Source organism: Pelecanus crispus, chromosome 2 (assembly GCF_030463565.1).
Source record: "Pelecanus crispus isolate bPelCri1 chromosome 2, bPelCri1.pri, whole genome shotgun sequence".
NCBI classification, from domain to species: Eukaryota; Metazoa; Chordata; class Aves; order Pelecaniformes; family Pelecanidae; genus Pelecanus; species Pelecanus crispus.
The window spans coordinates 134,466,115-134,484,617 of NC_134644.1; positions in this window are offsets into that span (position 1 = coordinate 134,466,115).

An 18,503-nucleotide genomic window follows, 5' to 3' on the forward strand; every position below is an offset into this window, starting at 1 on the left:
AACGAACAAAAAAATCTTAAATGCTAAAAAATGCAACTTTGTATTAGATTAGTTGAGAAAGCTATCATTTCTAGGAGCTATCATAATGAATAGACACAAAGTTGCTATTTAAGGTGGGAAATGTAAACTTTTAAATATTTATCTAAGCAGCAAATTTTTCCTCAGCATATGGCACTTCATTTACTTTGTAAAGGAAATCTAGGCCATGTCACAAATACATTAAAACAAATTTTTTAATTTTTTTTTTCTTGTTAAAGTCAAGGACATGTACAATTGGAAAAGAGGAGCCAGGGAATGAGGAAGGGTCAAAGTTGTAAAGTGGAAACTTCTCTACACATAAGGGATTTCAGCAGCTGGTAAAATAAATGCAGGGTTATAAAAATGTCAAGGATACAAGATGAAAGGAGGGGGAGGGGAAACAACCCTTAGATATTTTAAATCTGAACATATGCAAGAGGACCAAAATCCAAACACAGACAGTAAAGGTATCCCAAAAAACTGTAATATGTCTTCCTTAAAATGTGTCTCCAACAAGTACTACCCTATCACAACCACTGCAATTCATGTGCCAGTGTAAAACAGCATTAGCCAAAAATCCTAAATCAGTAATATTTCAAGCTGGCCTATCATACCACTCAAGTGCATTAGTTTACAAAAATATAGACTATAACTGCAGGTAAAATAGCCTACTGCTGGAAAGTAATATTGGTAATAATTTTAGAAGTAAAATTAGACAACTGGAAAACAGTACATATGGATACCTAAAGATGCAGTTGCCTGTTATTATTTTTTTGTGATATGCCCTGAAATCAGCAAAAAACTTTTGACTTGCACTCCAGCATATTCAAATCCCACACCCAATCTCTTCACTGGCAATGTGAGAATGTTCCTCACAGCTAAATTCATCCTCTGAACTATCTCCTGTTTTCCTTCCAAAACAAGTAAGTTCCTGTGTTTCACATAAAAATCAAACTGCTCGTAACCTGATACAAACTGGTGCCACCATGCTTCAAATGAAGTTGCCTGAATTTGTAGCACCTAAGAATAAGGACTCTATAGCAACATTTCTGAGTATCTTTTGCACTACCTGAAGTTATGCTGACTACGTAAATAGATACATCTTTCATATATGTAAAGAGTGCAAATGTGTATATAGGTGTTCTTCATTCAGAATAGAGTTCTTGACTGTCTCTAGTACAATGAACTTTAATATTATTATTGCTGAAATAACAGGAAACAAAACACCCCCATACTGAATGCTCCATCACAAACAAACAAACAAAAAAATCCCTGGTAAATATGAATTTCATGCTCTAAGACAAAAGCGTGAGAATAACGTTGCCTTCGAACTGAAATTTTCACATCCAAAATAGGCAGGTAAACATACTTAACAGTAGGAAAAAAAAAATTATTAGTAATTAAATTTTTATTTCTGGTCAGTAGTTTACTTGTGTCCCCTGTTTCTTTTCTGAAATTTCAGAGATGCTACTCAAATTCTACTTTATGTCCTGATACAATAAGCTTTTTACAAAAGGTGATAAACAACGATTCTTCTGCCTTCAAAGTGGTTCCCATATGATTACACAAATTACTAAAGATTCTTGAGTATGTCGGTACACTGTTTCAGATTTTGTGCTGATCAAATTATTTTCATTTTCTACTTCCTAAAGAAAGAATCACATACATAGTACTAGACCTAATAGTTACTTGTGTGTTTAGTAACTGAATAAATAGGTTTTGATTGATTCTCTCGCTTCTTTCCTGTGAGAAAAAGAAAATATTCACTCCTTCCAGTACTGCTATTATTATTTCCACAAGATACACCAGGATAGAGCTAAATACCCTTGAATGCCAATCTTGCGGTTTAAGTGTGTTACACTAGTTTTGAGATCAGCTGAAGGTAAGAAAAGTAAATCTAAAAAAAACATTTGAAAGGATCAGAAATACATACTATTTCAGAGTAAAACAAGTTATTTTTGATTCTAAAAGTGTTTGAAAACAGCAAGTACTTTCTTTGTATCACAATACAATAAAAGGAGAGTGGACAGCTAGGTTCAATTCCACCACCTTATTTAATCTGCCATTAAAGGAGTGATCATCCCCCTGTACTTGGCACTGGTGAGGCCGCACCTGGAATACCGTGCCCAGTTTTGGGCCCCTCAATACAAGACAGACATTGAGGTGCTGGAGCATGCCCAGAGAAGGGCAATGCAGCTGGTGAAGGGTCTGGAGCACAGGCCTTATGAGGAGTGGCTGAGGGAACTGGGGTTGTTTAGCTTAGAGAAGAAGAGGCTGAGGGGAGACCATATCACTCTCTACAACTACCTGAAAGGAGGTTGTAGTGAGGTGGGTGTTGGTCTCTTCTCCCAAGTAACGAGCAATAAGACAAGAGGAAATGGCCTCAAGTTGCGCCAGGGGAGGTTTAGATTGGATATTAGGAAGAATTTCTTCATGGAAAGGGTGGTCAAGAATTGGAACAGGCTGCCCAGGGAAGGGTTTGAGTCCTTATCCCTGGAGGTATTCAAAAGATGTGTAGATGTGAGGCTTAGGGACGTGGTTTAATGGTAGACTTGGCAGTATTAGGTTTACGGTTGGACTTGATGATTTTAAGGGTCTTTTCCAACCTAAACAATTCTATGATTCTAAATGGAATATTTGGAAACCATCCACTACTGTACAATACACATCATATTTTTTTTTTCCTTTTGGTGAAGGTAGAAAATTCATTTACTACTGCTTAAAGATTGAGCCATAAATTACAGCACAAAAAGCAATAGAAATATGGTCCATGAAAACAGAAATTAAAGATTGCAAATTGATACTTGGATTCTGAATTTAGTTTTAAAATAGTATAAGTAAGTCAAGAAATCATCTCAATATCCTCATATCAATACAACTGACAGCGTGTTGTGGAATTATCTACTGTTAAAATTTTGCAATAGTCCTGTAAGGGCCTTTTTTTTATTTTAACTTTAAGGAACAACATTTTCTGAGAGAAGATGTCTTTTCTTGTTCTACAGTTCGAACTTAAAGCACAAGAAACCAACTGAACACTACACCTTTGCTGAACTTCTTGCTTATGCTGCCTAAGGTAACTACTGCTTGCTCCTATACTGATTATAAGCTGTGGTTAAAAATATTTCATATTCATTATAAAACAAAACATTTTTAGAAAAGGCATCTATTAATGAACACCTATGGCTTCAAACATTTCAACACATTATGTGGCTGTTATGATAAACAGGTTAGAAAGACCTCACACACACACCACAGTTATGTATTGATACAAGCATTTCAAATCACCTCAGTTAAGGTTCAGTATGTAAATTAAAACATGAACTAAACCATGCCTACAATCTTTACTGGGCAACCACAAAGGCCTCCTATGTTTTTTCACTTCTCTGGCTACTTTTGACATGCCCAAGAACGAAATACAGGTTTCCTTCTCCGCAAGGAAAAACAAAACCTGACAGAGCTACCTGGGCACCATACCACTTAAGAGCTTCTGCATATTGAGAAGATTAACTAGCCCAGATAGGTGCTCAGGCTAATCAGAACAAAACAGAAATATAGCTCTCGGGGCTCCTGGATTGCAGCTTCTGTGATTCACTCCCCAGAGATACAGCTCAGCATTTCCCTCAACACAACTACTTCGTTATGAAGAACAAACTAGCAACTTGTAGTAATTAACTCCAAAAAGCACATGAAATGTAACAATATGCAGTCTTCAAATTCAGAAGCCATTCAGCTACTCTAAAAATGGTTTGGGTAAACTCTGTGTTTACTACTGTCAGGCAACAGACGGAAGAGTTGGAACTGCTGTTCTTAAAATCAGTTATGTCAAGAAAAATATGATGACATGACAACACAGTCCTGTTTCCAGATCAGTGGCCAAAGAACATGCTGCAGTCGGACTCCAATAGATCTGACTGATACACAGCGCAGTGACAGTATCACCACCCATGATCAGTTACTCTAGAAAGCAAGTACATGCATATTTTGAGACCTGAAATATTTATATTTCCCTTTACAACAAAATTATCCAGCTCCATCTGAAATTATTAAAAACTAAGTTGTAAATTAAAACTGCTCACAGTTTCATTTGGAATGCTTCCGTATAACCCAGTAACTATTACTAGCATTTATCCAGTACAAGATAAAAATTATTGCTTCAAAAATAGGAAGCAACTTTAAATGACAATAATGATATCCCTTCACTCCTCTCCACAAATTAATTTGTTTACAAACTTTCCATGTAGCTATAACTTCATTTTTTGGGAAAAAAACCAAGCACTTAATCTTAACTTACCCACTAGATCATCATTTGAATAATCCTCAGCTTGAACAGGAATTTCTGTAAGTCAAAAGTGTACAAACAGTTCAAACAGGACAGTTCTTTAAATATTTATGAAAAACTGCATTGTTTTCCCTTATGCTCAAAACAGTGACCTATCAAGACTGCTCTGTAATAATACTTCTGCAGAAGTCAGATGCAAGTTTTCCTCAACTGAATTTTTCTAGGGGAATGATTAATACTTAAGTAGGCCAAGAAGTAAATTGCAGGATTGCATACTTTCAAAAACGATATTTCAAAATTCTGAAACTATACTTTCTGAAGCACAAATCTCCCATAGTTTCACATGCTACTACAGTGTGGGCTTAGAAAACATTCATATACTTATTATGTTCCCAGCTGTAATTGTGAAATATAGGACTTCAAAATTTAGTTCTTTTTTAATTCTGTACGTATGTTTAAATTAGACATGTCACATGTCACCAAGTGCTATTACTGCTAATAGGCTGAAGACTGCACATAGCTCCCTATTCATGCATGGAGGCACTCAGGCTCACCAGAAAAGAATTCATAATAGCTGGGATGCTGGCTGTAAACAGTAAGAAGAATTGAAGAGAGGGAAATACCTTCTCTGACTCAGGAAGCCCATAAATAAAGTGCTCAAAGCTGGGGAGACATTCCACTTTATTTTATTTCTTAAATATACACTCTTTCCCGAGTACACACTACTGGCTGCTGGGAAACAGAGCACAGCAAAAAAATCTTCAGCTTCACATGGCCTAATATGGTCATTTTTATCACTGTAAGTTTTTCTGAATTGGGAGCAGTCTCAGCTTCTAAAACTGAAGAGTGCTCTGTAAGCCATTAAAATATTGTCATTAAAAAACCCAAGATGCTAGATTCCAACAAGACGGTTATGTTTGTCCTTAAAAGAAAAAAGCTGCAGAAAAAGTTACAAATGTATTTTTATTGCAGCACAGAATTCTATTCTGTGATATTTATCATTCTCAAAGTAGCAAACTCATGCAAAAGATAATATACAAACCTGATTCCTCTGGTTCAGTGGCCACAACATCTTCTGTATGCTTACTTTCTACTGTTACAAAGAAAATAAGTGTTGAAAGTTACACACAGTATGTTCACAATTTTGTTTTTATTCCCCACTGGCCACCCAATCAAATTAGTATCAAACAAAAAGGAAGACTTAAACTGCAGACCAACCAACCAGGTTAACTTAACAGTAGAAAAAGGTACTAAGTGCATGTCATGTCCAAAAGTTTAGCTCCTTTTTGTTATTGACTTCCATTCCTAGTATATCCCTCAAAAGTGATTTTGGTAACAGTTGTTGTTTGTGTGAAATAATAATGTTTCTTTCCCCATTTAATTATATCAGAACATTTTTCAAGTGGAAAACCTAAATAAATATAGCATCTAATCCTACACGCTGTGCTCAGACTAATCTGTTTAGATCACTTTGCTCTAGCTGACTCAATTAATGTCATGTTTGAAAAAAATGTTGCTTAATGGTATTTTTAACTTCTTAGAGCAAATCTTCAAATTACATTTGACCCAGTATTCATTTAAAATTCCCTGACACCAGCACAACAAACAAAAATTTACAGCTTAATCTTTCTGAATAGTAATGTGGGAAATGAACATACTCCATTCCTCAAATTGAAGCTCTAAGTACTTCATAACAATGTCATGAAGTTCAACAAGGCCAAGTGCAAGGTCCTGCACCTGGCTCAGGGCAATCCCCAATATTAATACAGGCTGGGGGATGAATGGATTGACAGCAGCCCTGTGGAGAAGGACTCAGGGATACTCGTTGATGACAACTGATGACAGATGATGACAATTGCTTGACAGACTGTTTGGTGGATAAGGAATTGGCTGGATGGTCACATCCAGAGGGTTGTGGTCAATGGCTCGATGTCCAGATGGAGCCAGTAACAAGTGGTGTCCCTCAGAGGTCCGTACTGGGACCACTGCTATTTAACATCTTCATCAATGACACAGACAGTGGCACTGAGTGCATCCTCAGCAAGACTGCAGATGACACCAAGCTGAGTGGTGCGGTTGACACACCAGGAGGACGAGATGTCATCCAAAGGGACCTGGACAAGCTGGAGAGGTGGGCCTGTGTGAAACTCATAAGGTTCAACAAGGCCAAGTGCAAGGTCCTGCACCTGGGACAGGGCAACCCCCGATATCAATACAGGCTGGGGAATGAAGGGATTGAGAGCAGCCCTGCGGAGAAGGACTTGGGGGTACTCGTGGGTGAAAAGCTGGACATGAGCCGGCAATGTGCGCTTGCAGCCCAGAAAGCCAACTGTATCCTGGGCTGCATCAAACGAAGCGTGGCCAGCAGGTCGAGGGAGGTGATTCTGCCCCTTTACTCTGCTCTGGTGAGACCCCACCTGGAGTACTGTGTCCAGCTCTGGGGCCCTCAGCACAAGAAGGACATGGACCTGTTGGAGTGGGTCCAGAGGAGGGCCACCAAAATGATCCGAGGACTGGAGCACCTCTCCTACGAGGCCAGGCTGAGAGAGTTGGGGTTGTTCAGTCTGGAGAAGAGAAGGCTGTGGGGAAACCTTATTGTGGCCTTTCGCTACTTAAAGGGGGCCTATAGGAAAGATGGGGACAATCTTTTTAGCAAGGCTTGTTGTGACAGGACAAGGAATAATGGATTTAAACTAAAGAATAGATTTAGAATGGATATAAGGAAGACATTTTTTACAATGAGGGTGGTGAAGCACTGGAACTGGTTTCCCAGAGAGATAGTGAAGGCCCCATCCCTGGAAACATTCAGGTCAGGTTGGATGGGGCTCTGAGCAAGCTGATCTAGTTAAAGCTGTCCCTGCTCACTGCAGGGGGGTTGGGCTGGATGATCTCTAAAGGTCCCTTCCAACCCAAAACATTCTATGATTCTATGACAAATTGGACATGAGCTGGCAATGTGCGCTCACAGCCCAGAAAGCCAATCATATCCTGGGCTGCATCACAAGAAGCATGGCCAGCCTGTCGAGGGAGGTGATTCTGCCCGTCTACTCTCTCGTGAGACCCCACTTGGAGGACTGTGTCCAGCTTTGGGGTCCCCAGTAAGAGACAGACATGGACCTTTTGGAGTGGGTCCAGAGGAGGGCCACAAAAATTATCGGAGGGATGGGACACATCTCCTATGAAGAAAGGCTGAGGTAGTTCAGGTTGTTCAGCCTGGACAAGAGAAGGCTCCAGGGAGACCTCATTGCAGCCTTTCAGTATATGAAGAGGTCTTTTAAGAAAGATGGAGAGAGACTTTTTACCGAGGCCTGGAGCAACAGGACAAGGGCCAATGGTTTTAAACCGAAAGAGCGTAGGTTTAGATTGGACATAAGGAATAATTTTTTTACAAGGGTGGTGAGACACTGGAACTGGTTGGCCAGAGCAGTGGTGGATGCTCCATCCCTGGAAGTCAGCTTGGATGGGGCTCTGAGCAATCTCATCTAGTGAAAGATGTTCCTGCAACATCTGCAGGGTGGTTGGACCAGATGATCTTTAAAGGTTCCTTCCAACCCAACCCATTCTATGATTTTATATAGCACATTGCTCTGCTCTGTTTTTTTGTTTTTTAATTATATTAACAAATATAAATGGAAGAAAAAAATGTTTTGTTTCACAAGTTATAAAAACTGATACCTGACAGCTCTTTATCAATATCAAAATCTTCAATAATTTCATCTATAAGAGAAAGTATAAAAAGAAAAAAGTATATAATTAACTTTTTTTTTTTAACATCAGATTTCAAAATTCATGTATTTCATCAAAACACTTTAAGATCACAATTACAAAATATATACCTGGCTCCGTGACTTCATTCACCTCCTCCAGAAGGTCCTCAATAGCTAAGAAAACATTCAATTCAGAGCAATAATGAAGTCAAGCCCTCAACTGATGAAACTTACATACAACACAAAAGAACATAGCTAGCACACAGACATATTTAACTGTGAACAGTAAACTGCTGTAAACAGGAACTTGGATGAATTTGAGGGGAAAAAAGAAATTACTTCTTAAATTTTCTTCCCTGTTTCACTAAAGAACTGCTGTAGTTGTTCAGTAAATATTTCAAAATTGTATCTCCTGAACAAATGTTGTTTGGATTAAGACACAGTAACTTTAAAAACTGAAATTTTAAAACCAAAGGTGACAAAATGGATACAATTTATTTACACTAGAGAATTTCTTGCCTTCATTCTAAACTAAACAATTGTGTCTTTTTCAATCAGCTGTCTGAGACGACTCTCAAAAGAGCTGGTACTTCAAGACAACAAACTATATGGGATCCAGAGAGAGGACTGCAGACAAATAATTTTTTAATTGCTTCTGCTAATTAGACAACAGCACTAGCAAAAAGCATGCATCAAAGCAGAACTAGTGTTGACAGCCTGTAAGTTTTGAATGATCTTAAGCACTGGTTACAAGGTCATGAGCAAGTGTCACGGCAGGCAGCAGGTTGAGTGTCTATGCTGAACTACTGTGTTCCAAATGTCCACAAAAAGCCTCACATGCCCCACTTTGTGTCACTTGAGACCTTAAAGATGAATCCTCAAGGATGGTATATTAGAAGGTGTCTCCATTCACAGTCAAAACCCCAAATTTATAACTACACAGACCGTAATGCACCTTTGCCATAATTGACAATATATTGTGATTGAAGATCACACAGATTACATATTTCAATATATATAAACAGCAAGATTAAGTTAATGATTTTCATGCTAACTTTACTAAAATATTTCTCTGATTTTGAAAATCATTTATATTCCAAATAAAATTTATTTTAGAGGTATTTCTACTTTAATTACACATGAAATAAAGATTTTCTAATATGCTCCATATATATACACATATGGGAGGATGTGTGGGGGAGTGTACACATCCCACACACACACAAATATACACACATACATACACATATATATGTATATACCTGTATCTTGAGTTTCAGTCTGCTTTTCATGTTTTGGTTCTGAAAGGAAAGAAGAAAAGTTCCTGGGTGGTTGATATGTACTAAGTATCCTAAAAATTTGGTTGTTAAGCATCCAGTTAATTTCTTTACTGATAAATGCAAAGCTCTCAAATACTTTCTCCAGTTTTGGGGCCTGAATAGATATATGAAACTTTACTGGAGCTTGTAGTAGAAATTTATACATAAAACAAATACGAATGTGGATATAATGATGGAATTTCTAGCTACACAGATGAAATACTGAAAACAATGACAACAATAAAGCTATCATTCTGTACAATTGTTATAATTTACCTACACTCTTAATCTTTGAATAAGGAGCCAGTCTAATTTTTGTAACTGAAGAAGAAATAGGTTAAGAAAATTCATTACTTTACTTTAGATAATGTCTGAAAATATACAAAGTATTATCCATTAATTGTCTGAATTTTCAATATACATTTATTGTGAATTTTAGAACTAAAGAAGTTCATCCAGTGTGTTGGATAATTTTACTATCTTAACAGGTATTAACCCTCATCTGAAAAAGGTTATTTACAAAAGACTAAAAAAAATAAAATCTTTCTACTACTGTTTTACCCTAAAAGGCACAAGATAGTCATTTGGCTTCGCCTCCTTCCCTTTAAAAAAAAAAGTTCTTACAGCATGTTCTTAAAAAACATCCAGAACTCTTCATTTCTAATAAATATCTCAAACTTGCATTCTTTCTCTAGTTTCACTCCTACAAACTGTATAAAACTCTTCATAAAACTATTGACAGTTGTGTACAATAGTTGAGTTCCTGTATTCCAAGTTACATGATCAATGCATTTACACACTTCAGCGTGGGCACATACACTCATTCCAACTAAAGAATTTTTAGCATTAGCAACAACTGCAAAAGGTATAAAGAAAGGGTTCCTTTCAATATGCTAGACACACAAAGTGGGTGCAGCCTACCACGAGCCTTCAGTGTCTCCCAACACCACACAAGGTAGAAGTGATTACAGGAACTGCAATCCTATTAAAGCTGGTCACTCATCTGAACTAAGAACTAAGTCATACAAAGCAAAACTCGGAAAGAAACTGAACTGCTCTAGCCAACAATCATCTTGGCACTGCCCTCTCAGCTTTCTGAAAATCTTAGGAAGCACCAGGATTGCAGAAAATATTACATCAGAAGGTCTGCCAGAAGAGGAGAAACACATCTGATAGAGATGAAGATAGATTGACTCTAGAATAGAGAAGCTTATACTTCTGCTGATTTCTCAGGCATTTGAATCTAAAGGTTTACAGTGAATCTCCTTGTGGATGCGAACTGCAGTTTGGGAACTAATGTCAAAAACATAAGCTTTACATATGAGAGAAAGAATTTCACATCTCCTTGATAGCCTCCATCCCTTCTTTGACTTTAGAAAACAGGTGCCAAAAACTCTCTTCTCCAGACAAAGAGCAAATCTGTTTCATTTTTGATCCAACCAAAAACATGTTGAAAGGTACAACAAAGATGGGCCAGGAGACAACAGGGATGAAAACTAGGTACTACAACTGCTAAAATGGTGTCTAGCACACATTGATAAACAATTACAACTCCCATGCCCTGAAACCAGATAGACTGCACTCAGAAGGAAAAAATGGTGTGTCACAGAAAGACAGCCTCACATCTTTAGACATCCATGGTTGGCTGGTTAGCTCAAACCTTAAAGGACTTGACAACATAAGATGAGCTTATAGGACTGAGTGCGATTAGACTGTCTTCCCCAGCAGCATCTCTCATCTTTTCTAGGGATCCTGATAGCAATTTCTGATTATTTTCTCTGGTTATTTCTGAGACACCAATGAGTGCCTAGAAATAAGGGTGCCTACTGTTCCAAGTTGGAACAAAGAGTGAAATTCCAGTTAACTTTGTAACTTCATGTAACTTTCAAGATGGGGGGGACAAGGAGGGGGTGGGATGATTAAAAAAACAAACAAACAAAAAAAACCAAACAAATCTTGCAAATGCCAAGAACACTCAATGCCTCACCTGATTGGTCTTTTTCTTCTACACTGCTCCAGGCTGGAGCTCTCAAATGAAATTCCTCTAAAAAGAACAAAGGAAGTATTGTGCTTTCTCTTATAACCAGAATGTCTTGAAGGGAGAACTTGGAAGCAAGGCAAAATTCTGCTGTGAAAAGGTGAACTTTTACCAAGAGAAAAGCAGTTTGTCATGGATTATGTTGAACTGCAGGCATAATGCGCTGCATTAAAAAGCCTGGCAATTTAGTGCCAAGAAAAATAATTTTTTGACAATCACCTCCTACCTTGGAATTTCCTTTTGAAAAAGAAGAAAGGAACTTCCTATTCTCTTCATCAGTCTAATCAGAGGATTTGGAATAGTAACGAAAGTGTAGGAAAAAACCTAAATCTGATTTATCTGATACTATTTAAAACACTCATTGCAGCACACAGTAGAAATCGCACATGAAACCACTGCTCGCCAAAGCACATGAACCAGTCAAAAAATAGAGTGATTCACTGTTATTGTGCAGAGGACAGAGGAGATTGCAGAATGTGAAATAGTTTTGGAACTGATTCTATTGAAAACCGATGCAAATTACTTTGGGAACCTCAATGATCATCTTACTCCAAAAGCAGGTGTAGATGACTCTTCCCAAGGGCAGGGACTGTGGAAGGGTTCTCTGTTCATGTCACCACTACATATGAAGGACCATTAAAAGTAAAGATTAAAAGTTGCAATTCTCCTTCATACCTAGGTGTGAGAAGCAAGAGAAGTGATTCTTGATTAGGAACTGATTGTAAAATAAGTATCTTCTGGAAAGGAGAGTAAACAATAAGCCCAGGGGGAAAGCTAGGTCTCTCTTGCTTTTCCATCCTATTGATGCTGACATATTTTGCCAAGGGCATCATAGCTGAGGCAAATAATTCTTTTCTGTAGACTGAGAAAGACATGGACTAAGGGCTGAATACACCTCTGGGCCAATGAAAGTCCTTCAATGGGATTTTGACTTCTGCCCCAAACGTGATTGTCAGAATTTCCCTCCTGATGACAAAGAATGAACTGCAAGGTTTTCTGTCTCAAATATTTTGAGGTTAAGAATCACTGTCCTTTGCTCAGGTTACATAGACATGGAAAATAAACAAGAGTGCTTTGAAGATATGCTTAACTTCTCTGAAGTATGGGTAGTCTCTCAGAAGGATGTCACGGAAGGAATCACAACCACATATCTTTGTTTCAAGACTGTGACCACTAATCGTCGTCTTGTTTACTTCTTGATTTGGTCGCAGCAATCATTAACCAAATCAAACAAAACCAGAGTCATCTCCAAAGAACTGGCAGTTATGGACAAGATGAAATGGTAACACTGAGCTATACAGATGCAATGAACCACAGGTGACTTGGCCAGGGTTTCATAAGAAAAAGGGCATGTAAAGTCTTCAACGTTCTTATGTCACATAAGCACAAAGTATGAAAAAGAGGACAAATATAGGAATATAACCTATATACATTCTCTACACTTGTTCCAGTGTTAAAGACCAATTGATTGCTTACATACACATGGGGTTTGGACATCCTTTTTTTTAAAAAAAAAAACCAAAAAAAAAAACCAAAACCAAACCAAAAACCTTAAGTGAGAACTTGCAAAGTAATGTGACAGCATGGAAAATTTTAAGACAAAGTAATTTCACTTTCATATTAATGAAAGACTTTGATACTGTCATTTCACTAAATATAGCAGTTGTCATACCATGGTCTTCATTATACTCCCCATGCATGCTATCCTCTGTTTAAAGAAAAAAAAGAAAAAATCAGCACAAAAATGCATAGAATTTTAAGACAATAAATATACACAAATAATAAGTGTCAAGTTTATTCAGGACAAAAAAGTTATTCAGAACTACAGTATTTTAAACTGTATTAAAGTTAATGAGAATTCAACAAAGATTAAAATTTCAAAAAGATCCTGAGAAAAGAACTGAAACATTTTTTAGCATCACAAGATAGACTTAAAGATAAAGCACTAACACTAGGCTTTTCTTACATAGTTCATGAAATCATCTACAAAATTACCTACAATTCAGAATGAAATACTCATAAATCATTTTTATATGATGGAGAGATCATTTCTTATGAGGAGCGGCTGAGGGAACTGGGATTGTTTAGCCTACAGAAGAGGAGGCTGAGGGGAGACCTTATCACTCTCTACAACTACCTGAAAGGAGGATGTAGCAGGGTGGGTGTGGGTCTCTTCTCCCAAGTAGTTAGCGATAGGACGAGAAGAAACTGCCTCAAGCTGCGCCAGGGGAAGTTTAGGTTGGATATTAGGAAAAATTTCTTTACTGAAAGAGTGGTCAAGCATTGGAACAGGCTGCCCAGAGGTGGTGGAGTCACCATCCTTGGAAGTGTTCAAAAAACAGGTAGACGTGGCACTTTGGGACATGGTTTAGTGGACATGGTGGTGTTGGGTTGACGATTGGACTGATGATCTTAGAGGTCCCTTCCAACCTCAGTGATTCCTAGTTTTACTTTCATTAAAAAATAATCCAGCCACCAAGCCAGGAACCATGAAATGAATTATTACCCTACCTTTAACTGGCTTAGTGGTGGACTTGGTAGTGTTAGGTTAGTGGTTGGACTGGATGATCTTAAACGTCTTTTCCAACCCAAATGATTCTATGATTCTGTGATTCTATGATTATATACAGCAAAATTCTACAGTGGAATTTTGGAATCTATTTGTTGTGGCTTGCTTGCTTTTTTAAAAAAATTTTTTTAAAGATACTACTTTTTTCCTGACACTTATCACACTAACTACAACATCTTTGGCAAATTCAAATTACTTTTTATCCACAGAAATATTTCTATGCAATTTAACATACAAACACCCATTCACCTGCAAATTCAACCCGCAAAATATTATTCTGCCCATTTGGCTGACATTACAGAAAATCAGTACTCATGTAGATACTCATATTTTTTCAGAACATAAATAAAAATATAGATGTAATAATTTACTAAGGAACTGATGCTACCTATGAGCTCCAATGTTTTGGGGCCAAAATTCAACGAAACTTCGATAAAATAAACAACTTTGGACTGTACCTGTGTAATGTTCAATAGCATCTTCTAGCACTAGCTCAGAGTCACCTTAAACATAAAGAGTTAATGTTTTATATTCTAATCAAATTTTCATGCAACAGCTAAATAGCACAAGAGAAGTTAAAAAGGTCACATATTTAGCTCAAGAGTAACAGAACTAAACATACTGAGATAGTACTACAATGTTTTATTTGGAAGCAACAGCTGGATCGTAAAGCACATCTAGGAGTTACACTGTAAGTCACGTAATGTAATAAATTCATGTATATATGTATTTAGGCTTAAAATTAGGAATACAAATAGGTCTTAGACAATCCATTGATTAGCCTGGAAGAGTCCTGACAGAACGAGATATTTATGAAAGTATTTGTGGATTGGATTCACGGAGTGTTATGTTCGTAACTGTAATGGTAACACAGCTGCAAAAATCAGGCTTTTTTTAAACTACCAAAAAAATTGTTTGAAAATAAAACTGTGATGAAACAGTCAATATGACACATTACTTTGAAGCATATTTTAAAAAGTATAAGTGATTGTATTATACTCTGAAGTCATGAAAATTTACAAACCTGGAGCTTCTGGATCACTTACTGTCTTTTCCACATCCATATCATATTCATATGAAACTGTAATAAATATGAAAAAGAAAATATTTTTAAAGCAAAAATAGGAAATATTTTTGAAGTAAAAATATGAAATATTTTTAATACTCGATTATTTTAACTTGCATCCATGTGTCCGTGAACAGCTAAATGTAGCTCCTTAGTTGCAAATTGACAAATTAAAACCTTACAAACAGACACTTGCAGCTTGACATATGGCAATCTAATGGAAAGTGTTGGGCCACCCTCTCTTCTAGTCCTCTGTTACACTCTCTGTAAGAAAACTAGATCCTTTAGGCCATTAGTCTCCATGAATATTTTTAATAGTTCTTCTAATACGAATTAAAAATGTAATCTTCCCCTATCCTCAAGCTCTAAAGCAGCTTCTTTACTAATGTGCAGGAGGACCACTGATGATGATCTACAGAAGACAAGATAAGAGCCAGAAATCAGACCTTGAGAAATATGTACATTTGCTTCCAGCATCACAGATTTACAGCAATTTACTTTTTTTCATTGTATAGCTAAATATGTGGATTATTTTCCTCTGTGACTACAATTCTCTGTGATATTAATATACTCAGTATGATACATCTGACAACACATGGTACTGAAGGTAAAGTAACTATCCTTTTACTTTGTAAGAATTGCAGCTTGGATTCTACATCAGTAACTGGAAAGCAGTAATCTCCCACAAAGATAGGAATAAGCAGTTTTAGCTGTATCAAACAAATAAAATTATTGTCCTGTCATATCTGGCATCAAACAAGACTGTAAAGGCCAGGACTACCATCGAGCCAAAGATAAGAAACCTAGTCCAAACAGAAATCAATGTCTAATGTAAATTTAAGAGGCTGCCTGTACTACAAAGAAGCATTATTAGCATCCAGAAGAAAATACTTATCAGATAGCAGGGAAACTGTAATACCTACCTAATGTTTCTTCATAATGGGAAAAATGAGCTAATGTCATTGTATGTGATATCAAGCACAATATGAAAATGACTATAAGCTATAGTCCAATTACAGTCCAAAAATCCAATTGGTTTAGTCCAGGCAAAATTTCAAAAAGCTTTGAAGATGAATTGGAGTGTGCAGAAAGACAGTGCAAGGATAGTTCAGAACGAAGTCCTTGGTGCTGACTCACTCATAGTATAATCGGCCATAAAGAAACAAACAGTGCTAAAGACAAGGTTACAAACTAGATGCTTCTGAAAGGTGGCAGGTTCCATGTGAGAACACAAATTTCTGGCTAATGCCAAGAAAAATAGGCTAGAAGAACCTTAGCACTGTAGACTGTAAGACGACAGCAATATAAGCAGTAAATCTCATTCTCACTTTCTTAGACTGTACAACCACAGATCTCCTACCTGTCTAGATCCCAATCATACACAACAACCAGAAACAGATAAAAAAGTAAAAATGTTTTGCACCAATGAAAGCAAAGTTTCCATACCTATCATCTGTTTTTTTAAGAGTCATTTGCAATAGCATATACGATACAGTCATCTCAGAGTAAAAATATCCAAGACAATCAAGAACAGTTGTTTGGAGAAAAAAAACATTTTCATAATTATCTATTACTAAACCAGTCTAACCTCTTCTATTTTGCTTTCTCATATAATTTGCTACATTTAGGCATAAAGCCAATATTAGAGTTTGGAAAAACAAAATTATACCTGGAGCTTCATATGGTTCAGGCTCCATTGCTCCAAGATCATCTGCCAGAAGATCAGCATCTGAGAAACAAATATGTATATACAAATTTTAAAATTTTTAAATCAACGCATGATACCACAAACCCTATAACAGAACATTATGTAAGAATAGTCAAATTTCTAAGCAGAAATTCTAGAGCAAATTTCTTCTAATGCCAGCAAGATCTGTATATAGATTGAAAGAATAAAATTTGTAATTTTACTCTTATATATAATAGTGAGAATGTGTATACACACATAAATTCTATACACATTTGCTCACAAAAAGATGACTCTCCACAGAAAGTAGAACATATTTATTTTGCCTTCTTAATAGTAATTTTAAAGATTTAAAGTAACTGGCATTTGAATTTCTCCTCTATTCCCCTACTTTAACTTGCACTGTGGATGAACAGAAAAGATACAGAAACAAGGACATATAATAGACCCAGACTGAAAAGAATTACTTCAGCTGTGAAGAAAGAATCTCAGTGTACTTTCCAGCAATCAAAACTTTTAGATGACATCTATTACATGAGTTTTTCAAAAAGAGGTATTGAGATATGTAAAATTTTCAGTACTACAGCTAAAAAGCATTCAGAAATATTTTTCCCCAAGTTAGATTTAGATCATATGATTCTGCTTTAATATTTTCATTACAAACAATTTTTACCATCCTGTCAATGCCCCAAGAGCAGCAGGATATGAGCATCTTCTTTATATGATGTTATGTTCTCAGCAGGACTTGCAATATAGTTCATGTATAACATTCTCTTAGAGAGCCACATTAGAAGGAAAGTAGAGTGAGAATAAGTCTGTCTGCAAAAGGCTGTGCTAATAAACTCTTAAAATTTAGTTTAATAAACCAGAAAGTACAGAAGCAGACTCCAGAAGTCCCTCTACTGGGGGGAGATATGCATATCCAGAGCACAGATTAATTTGTTTGGCTGAAAGCCAATACAGCAGTAAGTAAACAATAATATATAGTTACCTGGATTCCAAAACAGATGGCATTAAAATATCCCATTTCGATTTTAAAAAATATTTATTTGCTAAATAATACTTGCTGTGGTTGACATTTGCTAAGTCTCTATTGCAAGTAGAAATTACGAGTCAAGTTTTTAATGCGGCACATTTCCATTTCCCTGTTCTTATTGTTGGCAAAATTTAATTTTAATTATATTTAGTCATTCAGATACCTTTCTGAACTGAGTCTGGTGTCTCATATGCTTCTGGCATTTCATTCTCTAATTCTCTGAGCAAGTCATCTGTTGTAGGAGCTTCAAAGGTTTCTCCATATATTTCTTCCTTCACTTGCCACTGGTCATTTATACTTTCATCTACATCTTCACGTCTCTCTCCTAATCAGTAACACAGATTGTTAGAGAATAGATACTCTTTGGCAAATTCTATTACCAGCACATATTCATTCTTCAGCACGCGCTTTGTGTTTTTCAACTACTCCCTAAAGGGGATGGAGAGGAGGACAGATGACTTGTCTGTACCTTCCAGCAGTATAAACCCAAAGAATCTGCACTGACTTGCCAGTGCCGCCTTTGCTCCTGGAAAAACGACAGTAAAAGCCATCTCTGTTGACCCATTCTTGCACTCCACACAGTCTTTTGAAAAAGTTTTTGTCAACTGACTCATTTGAGCTACTGCTACCAAACATCTCTGGGTGAGAGGCCACGGTTTTAGGATTTTGTGACTGAAACTTCTGAATTTTCTTGAAAATAACAAATTAGCTGATTAGAATGTTTTGTGCAGGCAAAAGTACTTTAAGTGCATACCAAAACCAGACTCTGAGATCTGTCTAGCCT